Source organism: Sinohyriopsis cumingii, chromosome 11 (genome assembly GCF_028554795.1).
Source record: "Sinohyriopsis cumingii isolate HCF-2022 chromosome 11, ASM2855479v2, whole genome shotgun sequence".
Classification (NCBI taxonomy): Eukaryota; Metazoa; Mollusca; class Bivalvia; order Unionida; family Unionidae; genus Sinohyriopsis; species Sinohyriopsis cumingii.
The window spans coordinates 54,793,904-54,808,917 of NC_142971.1; the positions used below are offsets into that span (position 1 = coordinate 54,793,904).

Sequence of the window (15,014 nt, forward strand, 5' to 3'; positions counted from 1 at the left end):
AGAATCGACCTTTGTAAAAACGTAGCTTGAACAAAATGTCATTCTGTTCAATAAAAAGTCAGAATATCAAGATTTTAAAGCAACATCCAAGTTCCACAGTAGAGTTACAATCTATGCAGATCCCAGATAAAAGGTGTCACCCTAAAAGAGATTAAATTTGTCCGTCACGTGGTATTGTTTACGAGTCCCACTGAATCATAAATGCAAATAGCTGTAATATGAAACAAAAATCTTTCGCAATAAAACTGCAGAACTTCATTTACCACAAGTTGAATGTCATTTTTTGTTATTCCAGTTATCGGCTGCGAATAGCACAGGAAACTATTACTGAGCGCATGAAGTGGGTTAAGGTTATACGACCATTATTTGAAATGATTATGGCTTACAGTCACACATACATGGAGTTACAACACGTTAAAACAAGCAAACGTATCCATGGATTAGTACTTCGAACGGTTTAATGCCGAGCAAATGGATCTAAACACCTTCGATAGTTGTTTTTTTTTCTTCCTTCAGCAAACTCAAACCGGCTCAATCTGGTATAAACCTTGCCACAACCGGTTCGTGGCGGTTTACAGCAGCGCTCGTCCTTAATTGCCTTGTCTAGCATAGTCATTTGCCACCAGGTCTTTGTATGCGTATTTCCCCAAATAACTGGCTAGGTTAATATATATAACTCACGTCACGCGTAAAAGCACCAGCTGGGGAACGTCAAGAACTGTACGTGATCGGTAAGCATGTCCGATAATAACAGCAGACACGTGGAGGACAAAGACAAATACGACTGTATGTCGTAATACGATCGGACAAATGACTTGTTAAATCAAATCAAGTTTAATGATACGGCATAAGTTGACTTAATTATTTTATGTCCATATTAATGTTGATCTACACAGACATTAATAATAATGGCAATACTTGTATTACTATAAAAATTTACTGAAAATCGGTTTTCCGTAAAACTTGGCGATCAATTTACGTACCCCAAATATATATATATGTTTATAGCACTTAAAATTGTTTTTGTCTACGTTGCAGTGTTATTGTCGTCGTGTACATTAGCGTACTAAGGTTAAATGGCGCCCTCGACGACGATGATGTCCCAAAGGAGTTTTGTACGCCCCACGACAACTGCCCCATCTGCCCCACCCCCGTTAATACGCTACTGGTTGCGTATGAGTTATTTTTTTCAATTTTTAACATTATCGAAAAATATTTATACGAAAGACCATTTTACATATAGTTACGCCAAACTAGTATCACCAATGACACACTGATTATCTTGTGATAATCAACAGTGCTACACGCTGCTGAACTTGCTTTCTCAGTTTGATCGGGGAACGTGTGATTGATCACACGATCTTGCCTGGAGTATTAGACTTGTTTTTTGTTTGTTTTGTTTTCTTTATCAAGGTCATTTTGTATTACGTGATTATATGGAGCATGCAGACAGAGAGCAGATATGAGCAACAATGTCATTTGGAACAAAGTAGGGCCCATCCTTGTTAACCGTGGCCGAAGAAGTCCGCTACTCAGTATTCCTTACCCTGGGTCAAATGACCTTTATAACCATAGTTCGCACATGGTTGTGAGATAATTTAGAAGTTCTACTAACCGGTCTGATCTGTTATATAAAAAAAAAAAAGTCTGGGTTTGTTTGAATCAGTCAGACGAGCAAATGTTGCGTTTAAGTAAACAAAGACGGCGGCGTTGCCCGACCAAATTATATTTTAAAAAAATATGTATTTTAACTGTTTAGTTATATTTGCAGGCTGCCAGTAGGTGAGTTGGTAGTGGGACGGTGCATATTATTTTGAGCAATTTGTTGTTGTTGTAGGGTTTAACGCCATTTTTCAGCACACGATAGGCTATATATGGCGGCCAGTATTAATGGTGGAGGAAGAACCCGAGAAAACCCCGGAAAGAACCACCGACCCACGAGAAGCTACTGGCAAGCTTTCTCACAATTTGTATCGGATACACTCAAATTGCTTCTTAGTTTGTTGTTTGTTTGTTTTTTTATAGCCCGGCAGGTGGCCTTCGAATGAACAGTCTCGAAACTCTCTGACAATTCACAATTAAATTCGGACCCAGAATGTCAAAATTTAAAAGAAAACTACAAAATCATGCTTAAAATGGCTTTATCTGGTCCAGAGTTGTTCATGCAAAAAGGTTTGTGTTTCTGACCTTACCTGGGGCAAAATTATATAAAATCAAAATATTTTAGACTGAATTCAGATTTTGTGCTTAATGATATGGCATACGTTGACCTACTTATTTTATGTCCATATTAATATTGATCTACACAGATACGAAGCCAGTTCTAAACAGACGAGGAGGTGGTCAGAAAGCAAAAGAACAAAATTCTAGTCCAAAAGAAATGTATCATCTTTGTCACGGTGGGTCTACCCATGGAACAGTATGTAAAGCTTATTAATAGGTGCTTTTATATCCTAACTTTAATTTAAATCCCGATAAATCAATTTATACCAATCGCTCAAGAACGCTTTATAACGCAGTCTGGGAATTTATTACCTTCTACGTGCTATGACGTCACTTTTTTCGGGCTGACGTAGGACTTGAGAAAAAGTGACGGAATAAATAAGTAATGTGCATGAGAAGTATGAGGAAAATTCGGCATACATTTTTTTAAAATTTAAATCTCTCTCTCTCTCACACACACACACACACACACACTGGTAATGGTGCAGTTACAAAGGTTTCAAGCCATTCTATTTGCAAGGGGAAGTAACAATTTACAAAAAAGCAACACCAAACAAAAATTTAAAAAAAAACCCACAAAGAAAGCAAAGAAACTAAAATAAAAAACCCACCTGACACAAAGTGTAAAAAGACATGAATTATTTATATATTTTATTGACTGCAAATCAATGCATATATGTATATTCATCGCGGTTGTTTATTGTGGTGAATATCAAGTTGGCGTATAAACAATCACTGCACTGTTCAATATACTTTATTTTGTCTTTTTCTCTGCAGTTTCCAACGCAGTCGTCAGACATATTGAATCAGTGGTATGACGAAATATGGCATCGGTCCAATCCGACTGATTGGAACCAGATCAAACGATGGCTGCAATTAAGTACCTGCTGACACTATTTTTGACCGCTCATTTGATAGTTTGACGTTTTTTTTTTCTTCTTTTCCATTAGGATAAATCATTGCATATGGTGAATATTTCATCTCACAGAACACACCACTACATTTTTTATCTAACGTTTGGCTGAACTTTCAAATGTTAAAAAGTCACATGTTAAATAAAGATTTTATAACACAAACTTGATGTTTTAATATAAAATGTTCTAATATTTGTACATAATTCTATTATTTCTGATTTAAAAAACGAGTAAATTGAAAATATATGCAATACCACAAAACCTCAAGACGCCACGCGTTTTCTAAAGGATATGCAAAAGGTAGCAATAGGCACGTGAGATCGAAGGAAGAAATCACATGCTTTGCAGCCAAACAAACTCAGATTATGTTAAGATAGTTCTTTGTTGCTTAGGTTGCTAACTTCGTAAAACTCTTAATAATTAAATTTATTAGAAGCGGATATATATATATATATATATATATATATATATATATATATATATATATATATATATATATATATATATATATATATATATATATATATACTTCCAAATACCTGTATGTATTTATGTGTATATACTACTATTAATATATTAGCATTATATATATATATATATATATATATATATATATATATATATATATATATATATATATATATATATATATATAGTTTGAGTCACCAGTGAAGGATAACATGGAGGTGTGAACATATTTTTGGTCTCAAACTGTACATCGCAATTGTCTAGAGGTATGGTTTTTGTGATGTTGATAGATGTCCTGGATTCATTTTGTAGGATATTAATATTTAAATTGCAAAAGCTCTCAGAATTTGTAATTTTGCAGCCAATGAGTCCCGAAAAATGTTATATCTCAGTCCAGCAATTACCGGATGTACGACAAGCTAATTCTTCGCTTATTAAATCCATGTATCCTTGTTCATTTTATGATATAATCTCCTAATTAGTGAATATTTTATATACATTGATTTTTTTTAAAAAAAGAAGTATAATTTGCATAAGCAACTGAAAGAAGTACGTCATGGTCATGACGCGTGCGAAGGCTTTGATGTAAAATTCGCTTGCCATGCCTTGTGACGTCACAAAGCAACGCAGATTAGGACGCCATATTGGATTAGACACAGTGCGCGAAACATGGATATTTAATGCACAGTTAGTCAATGTGGTATGTTGTAGGTCATCATATAGTCGCATCTTTATGGACTTGGACACTTAATTCGACATGGTAAGTTGTTGATAGAGTTTGTAGCTGAGTTTGTTTCGATTTATCGCTCATTTGTAATCGTTTGAGTGATTGGCGCGACTTTGGTTGAAATGCCAGCAGCCATGGCGCGCAGTACTTGCTTCCCCAGTCGTAGATTGAGAGTCATATTTGTTAAAAGCGTCGAATTGCAGAGCATTAGTTTTAGTTGTTATCAGTGCTTTACAGAAAAGGGTTTAAGAGTCGTATTTAGCAGGAAAAATAGTGAAAAGTCTACTTCCGGCCTTTAAGAAAAGTAGGTCACAAGGAGCCATGATTTATTTTTTTATAAAGTTTTGGTTGGAAATAATATGTTGTCGATTATATCGAAGAACGACCGAATTTTCAGATTGAACTTTTTAAATGTTAAACTATATGGTAACAATTGTCATTATAATAACTTCTGGTTACTTTGGTGTACATCATGTGGCAGCATTCAAGGGCCAGAAGTGTTTAAGAGCTAGACGTCAAACAGTGGGCATCTGCTTGATTGTTATTAAGTGCTTCAAATTTTAAAAAATATATATCTGAACTTACATTTAAACCATTTGAGGCCTGATCATTGGTCTTATAGCCAGTCTTTATATTGTTTGCTTACAATGTGTACATGGAATATCTTGACCTGTAATTAGCAACAGGGGATGATTTTTTAAAATAATTATAGAATATATAAAAATGGATTGTTTTCTGCATAATTAGAGTGTGCAGATTTAAAAAAAATGAACCCATCTTAATGATATCTTTTCAAGTAACTTCACAGGAAGCATTCAAACATGTACCGTCCACCATTTTTAATAATGGTCTTTGACAATTTTTGAAAGTTTTTTACTTCATGTTATTTCAAGCTGAAATTTGCATATTTCTTACATATATTTAATATAGAAATGTTTTTTGAACAGTCAGCTTTAAGAATAAATTCACTTTTTCTATGTTCCAGGTAATTCAGAAGCCATCCCCCCCATGCCTTTTTATCAACCCCCCCACCCAACATTTTTGCATGAAATACTATATTTTTGAGTCATACATAAGTTGAAATTATATATTGCTTTAAAATGGAATGTTTTCTGCTTAATTTGAATGTGCAGATTTAACAAATGAACCCATCTTTATGATATCTTTTCAAATTAATTCACAGGAAGCATTTAAACACGTACCATCCACCATTTTTAATATTGGTCTTTGGCACACAAAAAAACAATTCTTGACCTCATGTTTTTTTATGCTGAAAGTTGCATATTTTTTTTACATATGCTTATATATAAACGTGTTGTGAACATAAAATTAAACATGAACATTTTAATTTTAATACATGTCTCTAGATAAGAATCGTACCTAGAACAGATGACCTGACATTGATAATATCTTGGTGGTCACAATCACATACATATTATCAATACGTCTAGTATCACTGAGTCGGTGAGTGATACTCCATTCGAGTCTCTAACCTCAAAAATATATTACACAACAAAAGTTGTACAAATATTTTGTAATAAGTTTGGTATAATGAATGACATTACGTCTATATAATCCAATTCCTTGCTATAAACATCTGCCTTTTCATAAAATCAAGTTTTCGTGTGTTTTTGAACCCAAATTATGTTGTATTGTTGTACACACCCATGTGCTGGGAAGAGTTACCGTTCTTTCTGGTATGGGTGACCTTTGAAAAAGACATATTTCGTAGGTTTTCTGCAAATATTCGCACACATTGTACCCATTATTCTCGCACGAAGAACTCCAAAGTATTTAAAAAGTAGACGTTTGTGAGTGTATATGTTTGTTTGTTTAGTTTTTCAGCGTTTTGAAAAATTCGGTTTGCGTTTTTTTCTACAGAATAAGTTGTAGAAATGGCCTCTAAATATAGACATTTGACCTTTCAACCATGAATACATTCTGATGTAATAATGTCTGCTTTTTACATATTAAAGCGGAGAAAGTACTGGGTGTAATAATGTTAACATTTTTAGAAAAAGTTAATCTTGATCGCCAGTTCTCTCTAGCTGCATCCCCTGTTGCTACTGTATACAGTTCACTATTTTATCCTAGCGTGCAGTATTAGCCAGTTTTTGACTGAGAAGAACATTTTGTCAGCTGTGCAAAGAACATGGAGAATTACATAACTGTTTTCTTTGTTTGGGGGGGATCAGGGTGTATGTCGTCATCTTTCTTGCACAAGTAGCTTGACGCGAGCTTGATGTTGAGGAAAAAAAAAACACAATCTGACCGAAAAAAAATCATAATAGAGATCACCCCCATGATCTCTTCTGACATAGGAAGCCTGGGTGATGAATAAATACACGGTTAGTGAGCAGTAAACTTGTTGTTTCAACTTACCAAAAGGATATTAAAAATAAAAGGTTGTTTTATTACGAAGCAAGTTGACCACGGAAGCCAACAGACTGTTCATAAGATGGATTTTAAAAGTGGGGGAATTAGCACGACTGGTGCGGATTTTTTAAATAATTTTTGACTTTAGTCCTTGTAGTTTCCACTTCAAAGAGATTTCTTGCAGTCAGTGGTAATTTCCAGTTTGAGAAAGCTAAAAAAAATGTTCCTTTGCCGAAAGGATGTATCATACATGTGTAGGAGAAGGGTTGGGTTGATGAGATGATGTTGCATTGGATTAAAGAGTTTTATTTTAAATACACAATTATATCTTTTTTAAAACTAAAATTTAAGTTTGAGTGCATTTCTGACATGTAATTTTCGAATGATTTAGTCATGTCCCATAACATACAACTCGAAAAAAATCCTATGTGTCCCAGAATATACAATTAACATAGAATTACTTTAAAATTAATTTCTGGTGTCCCAGCAAATATGGTAAATACTGTATTCTGGAATGTTTGTGAATTATTCAGAGGAGTTCTATACGACGCCATCTTGATTATTTTTGCTTGATCAGTACATTCTGGTTTTGAAATTTATACAGAACTTTTCAATCTTTTTTGGACTTTCATAGAACTTTGGCAGGATTATTTTAGATTCATTTCATCATACTGTAAGTTTCTCTCACATTTTTATTTATTCTTTTGATAATTAGATTAAGTTTTGCAAAACTTGTTGGCTGTGCTTCTTTCATTTAAGTACTTTACAACCGTAGAGTCATAACAATACACATACTATAAAACCTGTCTTTAGAGACTTGCATTTCTGCCAACAAAAAGTGGTCTTAAGATGGGTGGTCTGTCATAAGAAGTTTGTACAAAAAGACGTTTTCAAGGTTGAAATTCGGCAAATGCTAACCAAGAAGAAAAAGTAGCCACGGTCATCGTCCATATATTATATTTTTTACTCATAATTATGTTAAAATATTGCATGCATTCTTGTGAGAGAAAAATATGATATAGAAATAAATATGCACGTAATTAAACATGAATCACATTTACATTTATATGTCTCATGTACATTTATTATATGATATCCTTTCTAATGGACTCATTGTCCTTTATAATACACTGAACTTTGTTTACCAAAGTTTATGCTGATTTTTTGCAAGTGGTCTCCCCATTTTCACTTTTTCAGTTCAATAATTCTTTTCTGCAGTGTTAGAATTTGTTTTAATTTTGTTGGAGGTTCTGCTGTTGCTATTAAGGTACTAGCATAGCTGCCAACCCTCACGAATTTGGTGTGAATTTCACGACTTTTTCAGCGATTCACGGATTCACGCCGCAAGCCAAAAATTCACGAATTCTCCAATCCTCAATTATTTTAAATCTTTAATAAAATAACCGATTTCCCGTTAAGCACTAGTCGTGATATTCACAGTTGCCGAACCAGTCCGGTACTGCTTGTCGCGATATTTGTAGAACTACAGCCGGTTAGTACAGTTGGCCCGGTAGCAAGCATTTTAGCCTATTTTAATCTGTATGTATAAGAGTAGTTTTACAAATGCATTTGAGAGAAACGGGGGCCTAACCGGAATTTTGCTCCGCGCATGCGTCACCAACAATGATTTGAGTTACGGTTCAGTATCGCATGTACGATTTTGAAAATGTCTTCACCACTAAGAAAAAAGAACTTTATTACTCAAAAAGTGAAGTTTAATTGGAATATATCAAAATTGGCCATGCATTCTGCCATTAAACATTGATATTCATCATGCTTTTTGCACTCAGTGCGCCATCGCAGAGACGATGTGAGGAAGCACGTCGGTTGCAAAAAACACGTAGAAGTTGGGAAAATTAAGAATTCGCAGATTTCAGCTCCGGAATATTTTAAACAATTGGCGGAAGAAATGCAGGCTACCAACACTGAAACATTATTTGTGAGTTTTCTTGTCGAACACAATCTACCTTTATCAGCTGGAGACCATGCTAAACATTTGTTCTGACAAATGTTGCCGGACTCGAAAATCGATTCCAAATTTTCGTGTGGAAGGACCAAAAGTGCTGCAGCTCCTGTGCATTCCTCACAGCAACAGTGCAAGCGAAAGTGTATTTTCTCTTGTGAGGAAAAATAAGACTTTAGGGCCTCCTTAGCTGCAGAAAATTTGTCAGCAATTTTAGTCACCAAGATCAACCAGCCGGCAAGAAGTCTGAACTGTTTAGAAAACAAATTTACGATCAAGCAGTTGAGGAAGTTCAAGTCTGCCACAGTATCATGTCTTGATAAATAAATATTTCTGCATATATGTAGTGTTTTAGTTTTATATTGTGAACTTGATATAGTGTAGTATTGACGGTCGGAGTGGATGAAGTTATTGTCATGGTATTTTTCACGAATTCTTGTCCAAATTCACGACTTTTTATCCCTATTTTCACAAATTGTGAGCCTGGAAGGTTGGCAGCTATGTACTAGGTGTTAACAACTACTGTAACCAGTGTGCAAAATTGTTGCCAGCCTGCCGTTCCAATGCTAACCAATTTCGTGGCAGACCAGGACAAAAAATAAGTAATGTTGGAGGTCCGTCTGGCCTGTTGGACTTATGGGCATATCAGGTACATTTAATGTACAAATTCTTTAGCTTTTATAGTATTAACACATTAAGCCAGGGCTAGAAATTAGCGGTAGACTGCTAGTTCGAGGCTAGCAGATTTCCTGTCGGACTTGTTGTTGTTGTTGTTGTTCTAGGGTTTAACGCCATTTTTCAGCACAAGACAGGCTATACATGGCGGCCAGTATAACTGGTGGAGGAAGAACCCTGGAAAACCCAGGGAAGAACCACCGACCCACGAGAAGCTACTGGCAGGCTTTCCCATGTACCCACGCTAGCCGAGCCTTGGACTCGAACCCACGCAGACAGAGGTGAGATGGCAGTGATCCGGAACGGTGAGCGCTTTAGATCACTCGGCCACTCGGGGCCCCCTGTCGGACTAGTAACTTTCATAATGTTAATAGTCTGATGGGCTATTAAGTTTCAGTTTTCAACGGTCAGCGTTTGTTTACGCCATTCCCTAATAAAGACTTGACTTGGCAGATGTTCTGTAGAATCAAAGCAGTGGCCATTGTAAACATAGTCATAAAATATTAGCATGAGAAGATGAAGTCAATTTCTGCCTTGGAAAGGTGTGTTTCTATAACAAGAATCAATTCAATTTTGTGCATTTCACTTAACAGCGCAAATTATGGTCCCGTCATTAACAACGGAAGTTTGGTAATTGATCCTAATTAATCTGATAATGAATTAAATGAAAAAATGACGTGGTATCACACTATTCACTCGACCACATTAACAAACTTCAAAGCAGTATACCACACAAAAGAACACTGTGAAAACTATTCAAAGAAATTACACCATTCCCTCGATAACTCGCGCCCTGATAACTCGCAAACCTGCATATAACGCGGTGTCGGGCGTGGATCACATTTTTTAAACCCAAAAATACCCCAAATATTTATCCCTATTTGTTGAACTTGAAGAAAATCAAGATCAAAATTGGTAACGGAAACTTTGATTTAACACTCGTTTTATCGTTGAAAACAGTAGATAGGACCAGGAAATTTTAATCAACACAATGAAATATCAAATTTAAAAATAGCTTCTACAATTTTTTACATTTTCTTTCCAAACAACATTCCTAGTACCCCTCAATTAACGATATGTAAGGAAATTTTAATCAATGAAAATGTCACTTAGCCGAGTGGAGGCAGTACTTTAATAAATAACTACAAATTAAATAAATTTTTTATCAATTGAAATTTGTGTTCTAGTTCCATCATTTATTTCTTTTTAAGTGTAATCATCATAAATGCAATGTGTCCACTTGTAATTAAACGTAAAATGCATCAATATACTGTAACAGCTATGTCCGTGAGCGTTTCTCTGACAACCTAATTAAGTGCTGACCTTGTTTTGATAATTGAATTGCGGAGTATTTGTTGTATTGTTGCAATGAATTAAAAACTGGCCTCCTTTGTATTATCATGTTAATTATGTCTTTTGAATTAAAAAAAGGAGGTAGAATAAAAGAAAAGTTAAAAGGCACAAAAATCAGAATAACTTAAAATCTAGCGGCCTTGGTCATATGTCCGGTGAACTCACTTCATTTGATCAATCAAACACTGTAATAAACGTTATTGCGTATGTAACAGAAACTGCCTTAAATTAACCGACTCTTTCATAACTGTGATCAAAGATAACAAGGCAGCCAAGCAAAATGAATACTTCGTAAAATATCGAGCTTGATTTCACCAATACGGACAATTGTGGGCAAGCGAGATTCAGAGAATTCTTGAACTGGCATTTAGAGATATCCTCAGAGATGATAAGAAATTTCATTATTACTTCCACTGAAATCACGACATTAACATTGTACTTCGTGAACAATAAAAAATTTGTTACTCTGGTTCCCAAATTATGGACTACCAATTTGGCAAGATACTATTAAACACCATTACGGGAACTAGACTCATCAAGAAAACAAAAAGCAGTGACGTAATACACAGATTTTTCGCGTACACCTGATGGTCGTTCAAACCAGTTGGAATGATCTTTCATATGTTGGATATTTGGGGGGGGGAAGTTATTTTAACAGAATAACAAACAACTTAATTAGAAAAAGCGTATTATTAAAAATTATGATCGACGTGATTGTAAAATGAGGATTCAGACATTAAACAGCCCAGTTCCCTAACATCGCCCCCACCCCTACAGTTTTCTCGATGTCAACGCGATTTTTTTTCAATTTTTGGAGGTCCCTCAGTAACTCGCGCCTTGTTTATAGTGCGGTCTATGTTTGTGGACCCCGTTGTGCATGAGTTATCAAGGGAGAGGTATAGTTTGGATGTTTTTTTGTTTAAGGTTCTTTTCCTTTTTTGGGGCTCGCTACCCAAACAGTCACAATCATAATGATAAGAATAGTTTTTATATTTTTACCTTACAAGAATGAACAAATAATTGACGTGGAGATATCTGAGCAGAATGCCATACATTTGTTGGGAAATAAACTTTCTGAGCATGGGTGTCTAACTCTTAGATTTTAATTTTTTTCGCCTTATAAATTTCAACAATACATTGAGGTTTGATTAATTGGGAACAATTAACAAACTTACAACTTATGATACTGTAATTGGAGCTGTTAAATACAACGCGTCAAGTGTCAGATGGCTTTTTCGTTTGATGGGAACACACCTTTTCCAAGCTGAAACTAACACTATCTTCTGATGCTAATATTTTATAAGTGTTTAAAATAGCCACTGGTTTGATGATGCAGAACGTCCGCTGAAGTTAAGTCTTTGTTAGGGAAAGGCCATTTAATTGTGGGAGGTGGCAAAGACAAGTGTTTTGAAACATGTTTCTTGCTCTGACTTTCTCATATAAAGGACACTGTGCCATTCCTTTTCTTGGTTTAAATAATTCACGTCAGCTATGCAGTATAACATTTTGTATTTAAAAACAAGGCACAGTTCGTTCCTTATAAGACAGGCAAAATTTGGCAATTTGATAGGTGTTCAGCCACCGGGAAAAAAGCAAAAGTTGAATGAGAATGATGAAGAATAATTCTTATGATAGGGAAAAGCGTAATGGACAAAAGATGGGGAATGGCTGAATTATGATGAGGAAAGGAACGTTATATGGTGTAACTGGTGTACTCAAACACACATAAAACATCCAGTTTTGTTGCGGGTTGTTCGAACTTTAAAATTGAATTGCTAAACGTACGTGAAAGCTTTGTGACATTGTTTTGTGAACAGGACCAGTAAAGATTTGGCAGGACTAGCAAATTTCTCAATATATTAGTCCTTCTGGCTAAAAAGAAATTTGTTTTAAATTTGAGCCCTGTAACTTCTAGCGACAACATAACAGGGCAGGAGGTAGTAGCCTACTGCCGAGCTCTGTAGCGTCATGGTTATGCATGATACACTAACGTGGATGGTATTATAGAAAGGTAGACAGATGTAGCTCTACAATGATACCAGATAATCTGGAATATCTAGTTGCACTACAAAATACAGATTTTAAAAAACTCATTTTTACCCTTCTGATCATGCGCGAGTCAAATAGCCAATGAAAAACGATGTTTCTAGCACAACTAGGCAGTATGTTATTGAAAAATCGTCAAGGATTCTGTTTTTTCAGATCTGATCAGAAATAGCTTTTAAAATGTGTTTCCTACTCGATTTTCAGGCAAAAATGTCAAAACCTCCAGGTGTTAATGTGTTAAAAGAAATATTAAAACCAAGTGAAAAATAATGGTGAATTGTTTCTGATCACTTGTGAATCTAGGTGAAATGAGTGATGTCCGTTGACATGTGCTGCTTCACATTCTCTGCATCAAGAAGTTGAGGTATTTTGGATACCTAGATTTCACCAGAGGCAAACAAACAAAACACATAAACTATTTTTAAAAAATGCTATCAAAAGAAAATGATAGTTTGGTTACATAATTTGCTTTTTATATTTTTTTTATTGGGATGAATGCTAAGACAGTGCTGTTATTGTTCATTCAGCGCATGAATGGAAATGATATCTAAGACTAGATAAGTGAATTGTGATGTTGGCTTGTTATGTATATTTAATTTGCATTGTTAGTATTTTTAATTTATTTTATTCATTATATGCTATGGATAATTGTATTTTGGACTTGACCTTGCCCAAAATCAAGTTCATTTTCTACCAGACCTGAATCTTTGATTTTGGTTGCATAAACATGTTTAACTCGCAGAGTCCAGAATATTGGAAATTCCCCATGAAATGTGTCTACCTGTTAACTGCATTTTTTATTATAACAGACATTCTAGTTATAACTAAGATTTTATCTTGTAAACACTTGGAACCTTCCGGAATGAATTTTCCATTGGATAGTGATTTTTCCTTCTTTTTAATAGAAAATACCAAATGGTTCCTAAAGTAAAGTGGAGGACTATATAATCTTGTTTCTAGAAATTATTCATTCCTGCTGTAAGATCTGAGCAGAGTCACTTCTTTTATTGTTGTGTCCAGTATTTCATTTGGGTTGGAATTTATTCAGTTTTTCATTCATGTTGTTCTTCTTTGGAATAACAAAGTGCTCAGAAATAACATTTTGGGCAGTATTGATTTGGATTTGTTGTGAAATTCAAATAAAGATATATTCTTGTGTTGTATTTTTGTGATTCAGCAAAAGACTATTGGCACATCACTATGACAAGGTCATTACAGGCACATCAGTGCTTCCAGTGATTTATTTTGGAATACCATTCAAGTTTGTTCAGAACTTGAGCCATTAGGATGTGTGTTAGAAATTCTAGGATTATTTTGGATTAAATTTGCAATATGAAAAGTTCTTTTCTACATATTTCACTTTGTATTCATGGGAAATAAATTATTTGTCAAGTTTTACAAAATGTTTTGGTTTTCACTCTTTTATGTTACTTAAGACCATAGAGTTATAATACTCTCATAATGTAGCACACGTTACCAAAGTCGTTTGCACACAAAAGTTGTCTCTGTATATGTAATCAGCCATGTTGGCTCTTAAGTTATTGAAGAGTTCATTTTTGGTACAGAACTACGCAGTTATGGAAGCCATATTGTGCCACAGGTCTATTGGGCAGGCAAAGGTGAAACTTTGCTGATCTTTAGACAAATTATATCACAAAGATACAAGTTAAAATGTTATTGTTGTTTTGGGGTTTAACACAGTGTTTCAACACAAGATGGGCTATACCTGTCAGCCAGTGTAAGTGGTGATGAAGAACCCAGGAAGTACCACCATGCCACTGGAAGCTCACATACCCACACTAGCTGAGCTTGAGAATTTAATGCATGCAGACTGATGTGAAATGGCCATGATCAATAATGGTCATCTTTGTTAACCAGTGTTAACTTATTTCGTATATGCTGTTATACTTTGGCATAATCATTGTGTTTTTTTAGTACACTAAAAAAATAAAGGACTAAAAGTGGTTTTGTCATTTTTATTAACACCTTAAATTACACTTAATAAATTGTGAATATTCATAAAAAGATGACTGCTGCATAAGAATAGCATACAAGTATGTTCTTTATTTGCTATTAAGGGGCCCCGAGTGGCCAAGTGGTCTAAAGCGCTCTCGTTATGGATCACTGCCATCTCACCTCTGCGCCGGTTCAAGTCTCAGATTCAGCCAATGTGGGTATGTGAGAAAGCTTACCAGTAGCTTCTCCTGGGTCGGTGGTTCTTTCTGGGGTTCTTCCGAGTTCTTCCTCCACCATTAATACTTGCAGCCAT

The 15,014-nt window shown here is 35.0% G+C and overlaps 1 protein-coding gene across 2 annotated transcripts in view; it reads left to right on the plus strand.

Annotated features, from left to right (window-relative positions):
- Nucleotides 1-4,230: 4,230 nt before the first annotated feature.
- The window catches only part of LOC149788479 (uncharacterized), a 77,914-nt gene continuing 67,130 nt past the window's right edge, over nucleotides 4,231-15,014 (plus strand). For both annotated transcript variants that reach the window (XR_016424154.1, XM_089974466.1), the window contains exon 1: nucleotides 4,231-4,365. The gene's annotated coding sequence lies outside the window, so the exon portion shown is untranslated. The remainder of the gene's footprint in view (nucleotides 4,366-15,014) is intronic.